We start from the raw sequence: 8,691 nt of genomic DNA on the forward strand, positions 1-8,691 counted from the left end.
CCACCACAGACACAAGTCTGCCCTCCTGCTGCTGGGAGTCCTTCCAGCTTGGGAGGTGTGGACAAAGGGTTTCCTGCCAGGGGAGGTGCGTGCACCACCCCAGACAGGATTTTGTGTATTGGTCAGGTAGGGCTTGAAAGAAACCAGACATGCCTGTGGCTCACAAGGAGCCTCGGTGCATATGCCAGTTCAAACCGGTCCTGGGGCACACCAGTCCCGGGCCTGGGGCGAGCTGGACAAAGGATTGGGGGTGTAACCACCCCCCTTCCTGGTCCCACCCATAGGGAGGGACCTAGCAGGTAGTCCGGCCCCTAGAATCCGCTTAAAGGTAGGAGCTGTGTCCTAAGACTTCAGACATCCTGGAATCAACTTAATACTAAGAAGAAGACGGGAACTTCGACGCTCTGCTGCACAGAGGACTGAAGCCAATCTCCCCTGTGGTCAGGGAGTGACCACCTTGCTAACGCAAGCACCATCCAGCGAATCAACGTCTGCTTTGCCGCCGCCTCCCGCCGGAGCCCGAGCCCAGAGACTGACAAGACCTGGACCTCCAGACCTCTCACCGCCCGATCCACAGTCCCTGAAAAGAGGAGACCCGTGGAGGCACCGAGACACGTGGAGCCAGCCATCTTGGAACGACTACGACAAGCTGACAAGTGCAACAACCGAGGCTCCCTCCAAGTTGTGCTTTGGGATCTGAGAAGCCCAACACCCGAGCAGCATCTGCACCAAAGGTGAGCCCTCCAGCATCTCCACGATCCGCGTGGGGCCCTTCTGCATTTTGCCACTCGACGCGCCTAACCGGTTGCTGGCCCGCTGGCTAGTAGCCATCTTGGCGACGAACTTCAAGAAATACACCGCTGGTCTGGTTGCTCCAGACTGGCCCTGGCTCCCCTCCAAGGGAGCAGTCCTTCTGACCTTGCTGGTCAGAACCATCAGCTTATTTCCTTTTCCTACAACAATTGCTTTTGCCAAGGCTTGTTTGCTTCGATCAAGTCGCCGACACCGCCGACAGCGAGAGCCTGCGTGGGACAGCTCGTGACTCGACTCCTGGACGTCGTCGACCTCCAGGGACCACGTGGCTGCAGAGACAAGCTACACCTTTCTTCCTGTTTGCACCCGACATTGCCTGGTACCCACCTGGTGCCACGCTGGTCACTGGCTAGTGGCTGTGAACACTGTCCCCTCTGCTTACAGGTCTTCAACATCTCCGATCCACTCTTGGATCCACTGCATCTCTCCCGGACCGACCGCCTGCAGCATCTTTGTCTTCAAGCTCCACGGAACAGATAGAAGAAACCCGACGCACTTCGAGGCCTATGCACCCGCTTCCTGTGGGTGAGGTAAAGCTGGCACTCCTGTGCCCAAGTGTAGTATTACATCTCTAGTGCCTGTGTTCCAAATCTTGAGTTCCTAGTCCATCCGGAAGATCCTCTTTGCAGTAACTTTGTACTTTTTACGCACCCATTGAAACCTATGGGAGCACGCGTGTGACTATTTGCTCTGCACACGCCACCCGTGGACCTCCTGGTCACTAACTGAAGTTAGCTCCTTGTAGGCCCAGCGATTCTAGAGGCCCTAGGCCTTTTCCCTTTTCTGTTCGTGGTACTTATACCACTATTTTAGTATATGGTTTGAGCGGCCACCAGGGCCTATCCATATAAAGTGCAACTTCTGTGTATTCTACTGTAATCTTGTTTGACGATTTGTGCTCCTGTGCTCATAAAGAGACTAGGGGTTACTTTGAGAAATAAATACATATATATTTTTAATATATATCTGTGTGGTGTCCTTTCATTGGTATAAAAGGGGGTTGCATTTGGTAAAACAGCTGGCTTAACATGCTTCACGAGTTTAGCCTCAAAGACTGCTTAGCCTACGCTACCACTAGGGCAGCTAGTCCGAAAAGGTTGACTTACAACCACACCATAAGGGTTGCTTGGCATGGTACAAGGTGATCACTTTAACTAGTGAGCATCATATACCAGGCCAACTTCTCACATTGGTGAGCAGCGGTTGGATTTGAGCTTGCTGTGTTTTACCATTGTAATCTCTTGGTTACCAATTGAAAGATCACATAGGTACCTGTAGGTACATATAAAACAAGATTAGAAATACATAAGTTCTACTGAACTTAGTTGTTGTAGAGCAAAGGGAGTAGCACACCCTGACTACAACTACTAGATAGGTTTAGTAGGTAAACACAAGTGTAGGTAGATTGCAACACATCCACCCACACTTAAGAGCAATGGCCGGGGCAGAGGGGTCCACTGTACCCATCTCTGTTGAGAGTGACCCCCAGAGGGCACCATCCAGCTTTGCTACCCTTAATCAGAATGAGCTCAGGCATTTGGCAACTCTTAGAGGCCTTAAACAGCCCAAGAACCCTACCTCTGCTGAGCTCAGAGAACTCTTACAGAATGATGAGAATCAGAGAGAACTCAAGAAAGCTTCCCAGTTAGCCCCCTTAGGGTCAGGAACAGGAGGCCCCCCTTCTGAAGATGCTACAGAGGTACCCAGTTCCAATAGCCATCCCTTAGATGAGAATCATACTACAGGGGAGGAAAGTGGTGAGGATACAGAAAGTAGTGATGATGAAGGGAGAACTAGCCCAGTGCCAAGTATTATACTTGGCCCAGCTAACCTAAGGCTATTGGGGACTGACAATGGGTTTACCCCATTGGATCTCCCCAGTGGACTTAACACAGGGCTTGGGAGGCAAAGGAATCGCTCAGGTGACTCCAATGCTTCTCATGGCTCTAGAGGCTCTCAAGGTCACTCCAGGAAAAGGATGACCACCCCTCAGAGGAGGGAACATGAGGCCAGAATGCAGGAAGCCCAGCTGAGGATCAGGAAGCAGGAGCTAGAAGTAGCCCTGATGGAAGAAAAACTGAACAAGGCTAGGCAACCTAGAGAGAGTGGGTCTATACCCACTGGTGGCAGCATTGTCCCTAAGGACAAAGATAGGGTCTTTGATAATAGGAACCTGTCTAAGGTTGTGCCCCCCTACAAAAGTGGGGATGACATCCACAAATGTATAACTGCTCTTGAGAGAGCCTGCAAAGTACAGCAGGTTCCTGAAGACCAGTGGGCAGCAATCCTCTGGCTCTCCTTTGAAGGAAGAGGCAGAGACAGACTCCTCACTGTTAGAGAAGAGGATGTCAGAAATTACAGAGTCCTGAAGAGTGTTCTGGTAGATGGGTTAGGCTTAACCACTGAACAGTACAGGTTAATTTTCAGAGACACCCAAAAGACACAGACTCAGGACTGGTCTGAATATGTTGAATGTGCCACTAAGGCTTTGGAGGGTTGGTTGCTGGGAAGTAAGGTATCTGATTTTACAGGATTGTATAATTTGATGATGAGAGAACAGATTTTAAATAACTGTCAAAACCAGCAACTGCATCAACACTTGGTTGACTCTGATCTGACCTCTCCCCAAGAATTGGGAAAGAAGGCAGACAAATGGGTCAGAACCAGGGTTAAGCAAAAGAACCAGAACCAGGGCCAAGGGGGTGATCAGAAGAAAACAGACCAAAAGGGTGGAGATCAGAAATCTAAAGACCAGAAGTCTTCAACAGGGCCCCAAACTACTGCTAAGGAGGATGGGTCCCAACAACAGTCCAAAAAGAAGAAAGAAGGTCAAAAGAAACCCTGGTGCAATCATTGCAAAAATACAACTCACTGGACTAGTGATTGCAAAAAGGGTGGAGCCCCCAACACTGTTGCCCCTAAGGCACCTGCTCCCAGTACTACTGTTAGCAGTGTTGGTCCCCAGACAAAGGGTGTAGTGGGAATCACTATGGGAACTGAAGGAGATTCTGACTTAGACAGAACCCTTACACAGGCAGTCTTGATCTGTGATGGGGACATTGATTTGTCCCTGACTGTGAGCCCCAGTAACCTGGGCAAGTACAGACAGACTCCTTTAATTAATGACAAAGTGGCTCAAGCCTACAGGGACACATGTGCCAGTGTCACTATGGTGACACCAGGCTTTGTGGACCCTGGACAGTACATACCAGGTGAGAACTACCTGGTGACCAATGCCAGCAATGCCACTACTTCACATAGTGTGGCAGTTGTTAACTTCTCATGGGGAGGGGTAACTGGCCTCAAAAGGGTTGTGGTTAGTGCAGACCTCCCAGTAGAATGTTTGTTGGGCAATGACCTAGAGAGTTCTCTATGGTCAGAAGTGGAGTACAGGACTCATGCAGAGATGTTAGGTATATCATCACATGTCCTTGCTGTGACCAGGTCACAGGCCAAAAAGTGCCTCACTGAACCTCAGGTCTTGGATCCTGGAACAATGGACCAAGCACCTACCAAGAAGAAGAACAGGAGGGTCAAGGCTGTGCCTTCCCCCCTGCCTCAGAGTGATGATCAGCCTTCCCAGGAAGCTGATCTAGAGGACCCTGAAGGAACTGTCCTTGAAGAGCTTGAACCTGATCAGGTTGAGTTTCTGGGGACAGGGGGACCTTCAAGGGCTGACTTGAGGCAGGCTCAGTTATCCTGTCCCTCTCTTGAACCCCTCAGACAGCTGGCTGCTGCTGAGGCTGCTGGGAATGCTCAAGGTACCCATAAAGTGTATTGGGATGAAGGGCTCCTTTATTCAGAGGCTAGAGACCCCAAGCCTGGTGCTACCGGGAGGTTGGTTATACCTCTGCAATTTAGGGGCTTCCTTCTTACCTTGGCCCATGATATTCCTTTAGCAGGACACTTAGGCCAGAACAAGACTTGGGACAGGCTTGTCCCTCACTTTCACTGGCCTCATATGAATGAAGATACAAAGGAGTTTTGTCGCTCCTGTGTTACCTGCCAAGCCAGTGGCAAATCAGGTGGCACAACAAAGGCCCCCCTAATACCACTACCTGTGGTGGGGGTCCCCTTTGAAAGAGTGGGAATAGACATAGTGGGTCCCATGGATCCTCCCACTGCATCTGGGCACAGATTTATACTGGTGGTAGTGGATCATGCCACCAGGTATCCAGAGGCAATTCCCCTTAGGACCACTACAGCTCCTGTGGTGGCCAGGGCCCTGCTGGGAGTATTCTCCAGAGTGGGGTTTCCTAAGGAGGTAGTATCTGACAGAGGTACCAACTTTATGTCAGGATACTTGACAGCTATGTGGAAGGAATGTGGTGTCAACTACAAGTTCACCACCCCTTATCACCCACAATGCAATGGGCTTGTTGAGAGATTCAACAAGACCCTAAAGGGTATGATCAAAGGATTACCTGAAAAGCTCAGGCGAAGATGGGACATCCTTCTACCCTGCCTTCTGTTTGCTTACAGAGAGGTCCCACAAAAAGGAGTTGGCTACAGCCCCTTTGAATTGTTGTTTGGGCACCCTGTGAGAGGCCCACTGTGTTTGGTGAAGGAAGGATGGGAGTTACCTCTCAAAAAGCCCAAGCTAGACATAGTGGACTATGTACTTGGTCTCCGCTCCAGGATGGCTGAGTATATGGAGAAGGCATCCAAAAACCTTGAGGCAAGCCAGGCCTTACAGAAAGCTTGGCATGACCAAAAGGCTGTCTTGGTTGAGTTTCAGCCAGGACAGAAGGTATGGGTGTTGGAGCCAGTGGCCCCAGCAGCACTCCAAGACAAATGGTCTGGACCCCATACAATCCTGGAAAAGAAGGGAGAGGTCACCTACTTGGTCGACCTAGGAACTCCCAGGAGTCCCCACAGGGTACTCCATGTTAACAGGCTTAAAGCATATGTTGACAGGGCAGACATGGGCTTGCTCATGGCTACAGATGAGGGACAGGAGGAAGAGAGTGACCCTCTCCCAGACCTGTTGTCTCAGAACCCTGAAGATGGCTCAGTGGAAGGAGTGACCCTTGGAGGCATCCTCACTGCCCATCAGCAGACTGAATGTAGACAGGTTCTACAATCATTTTCACATATGTTTTCCTTGATACCTAGTCAAACTGACTGGTGTACCCATGTGGTGGACACTGGTGACAGTCTGCCTGTAAAGAACAAGCTTTACAGACAACCTGACCATGTCAGGGACTGTATAAAGGCTGAGGTACATAAAATGCTGGAATTAGGTGTCATTGAACCCTCAGAGAGCCCCTGGGCTAGCCCAGTGGTTCTGGTCCCCAAACCTCACACCAAAGATGGCAAGAGAGAGATGAGGTTCTGTGTGGACTACAGGGGTCTCAATGCTGTCACCAGGACAGATGCACACCCTATTCCAAGGGCAGATGAGCTCATAGACAAACTAGCTTCTGCAAAGTTTTTGAGCACATTTGACTTAACAGCTGGCTATTGGCAAATCAGATTAGCTGAGGAGTCTAAGGCCAAAACAGCATTCTCAACCCCAGGTGGGCACTACCAGTTTGTGGTGATGCCCTTTGGTCTGAAGAATGCACCTGCCACCTTCCAAAGGCTGGTGAACCAAGTCCTTACTGGGTTGGATGACTTTTGCGCAGCATATCTTGATGACATTGCTGTCTTTAGCTCCACCTGGGAGGATCACCTGATCCACCTGAAGAAGGCTCTTGAGGCTCTGCAAAGGGCAGGCCTCACTATCAAGGCTACTAAGTGCCAGATAGGGCAGAGTAAGGTTGTATATTTGGGCCACCTTGTGGGTGGAGGCCAAGTTCAACCACTGGAGAGTAAGATACAATCCATCAAGGACTGGTCCCCTCCAACCACCCAGACTCAAGTTCGAGCTTTCTTGGGCTTGACTGGGTACTACAGGAAGTTTGTTAAGAACTATGGGTCCATTGTGACTCCTCTTAATGATCTGACATCCAAGAAGATGCCCAAAAAGGTTCAGTGGACAGTAAGCTGTCAAAAGGCATTTGATGACCTGAAGGAGGCCATGTGCTCTGCACCTATCCTGAAAAGTCCTGACTACTCCAAAGAGTTTATTGTCCAAACAGATGCTTCTGAGTTGGGTGTGGGAGCTGTGCTGTCACAACTTAATGTAGATGATCAAGACCAACCCATTGCTTTTATTAGCAGAAGGTTGACCCCCAGAGAGAAGAATTGGTCAGCTATTGAGAGGGAGGCCTTTGCTGTGGTGTGGGCCCTGAAGAAGCTGAGGCCATACTTGTTTGGCACTCACTTCAAGATTCAGACCGACCATAAGCCCCTCCTGTGGCTAAATCAGATGAAGGGTGAAAACCCCAAACTGCTTAGGTGGTCCATTTCCCTACAGGGGATGGACTTTACAGTGGAGCACCGGCCAGGTACTGACCATGGGAATGCAGATGGTCTCTCCAGGTACTTCCACTTAGGACATGAAGACGAGACTGGTCAAGGCTAGTTTAATGTCCCAGCGTTTGGGGGGGGTTGTGTAGGAGAGTAGGGTCTGCTATCCTATGGTCACCCCAAATTTTTGCTTTTTGCTTCACTGGTTTTTGACATATTGAGGCTGTGGGCCTGCCAATCAGACCCCCAGCCTGCTGTTCTCTCTACTAAATTAAAACTATGCACCCTAGGTGCATAACCAATTGGAAGTGGATCACCCTGTCAGCCCCTGTTCCAGTGTACACTAGGTACCCAGGGCATTGGTGTACCCAAGGCCTGCCAGGGGCTGAAGCATGTATTATGCCACCCCAGGCTTGGCCTAACAATCTGACACAACTGGCTGATCACTCAGCTGGGGTAAGTTGGTGTAATCACCTCTTACTTAGGTGTAGTATACCTATACCTAACCTTAAATGGGACACTTGGTAACCTATAAGTCACTCCTATGGCAGGCCTTAACAATCCTGAAGGCAGAGTGCTTGGTTCCATGTGAGATGGTGCTCTGGCATGAGCTGAGCCTGTCTGCAGTGGTCGGAACAACTTCCTTCTACTGTTTCCAGATATCGTCATACCATATACTCTTAAGTGCATTATGAACCTCGCGGTTAAATGCTAACTTTGGTTTGGCTTTATCAAAACATGTCGAGTAAGGTGTCATACGAATTGGAATACTAACCCCTCGCCAATTCTGGCGACGGGGTTAGCATTCCACCCTTCTAGAGGGACACGACATGTACAGTACCTGAAACCCGGGTAAAATCAGACATAGCCTCAGATCCACAAAATGGATGCTGCCACCACAGACACAAGTCTGCCCTCCTGCTGCTGGGAGTCCTTCCAGATTGGGAGGTGTGGACAAAGGGTTTCCTGCCAGGGGAGGTGCGTGCACCACCCCAGACAGGATTTTGTGTATTGGTCAGGTAGGGCTTGAAAGAAACCAGACATGCCTGTGGCTCACAAGGAGCCTCGGTGCATATGCCAGTTCAAACCGGTCCTGGGGCACACCAGTCCCGGGCCTGGGGCGAGCTGGACAAAGGATTGGGGGTGTAACCACCCCCCTTCCTGGTCCCACCCATAGGGAGGGACCTAGCAGGTAGTCCGGCCCCTAGAATCCGCTTAAAGGTAGGAGCTGTGTCCTAAGACTTCAGACATCCTGGAATCAACTTAACACTAAGAAGAAGACGGGAACTTCGACGCTCTGCTGCACAGAGGACTGAAGCCAATCTCCCCTGTGGTCAGGGAGTGACCACCTTGCTAACGCAAGCACCATCCAGCGAATCAACGTCTGCTTTGCCGCCGCCTCCCGCCGGAGCCCGAGCCCAGAGACTGACAAGACCTGGACCTCCAGACCTCTCACCGCCTGATCCACAGTCCCTGAAAAGAGGAGACCCGTGGAGGCACCGAGACACGTGGAGCCAGCCATCT

This window comes from Triturus cristatus, chromosome 1_1 (genome assembly GCF_964204655.1).
Source record: "Triturus cristatus chromosome 1_1, aTriCri1.1, whole genome shotgun sequence".
NCBI classification, from domain to species: domain Eukaryota; kingdom Metazoa; phylum Chordata; class Amphibia; order Caudata; family Salamandridae; genus Triturus; species Triturus cristatus.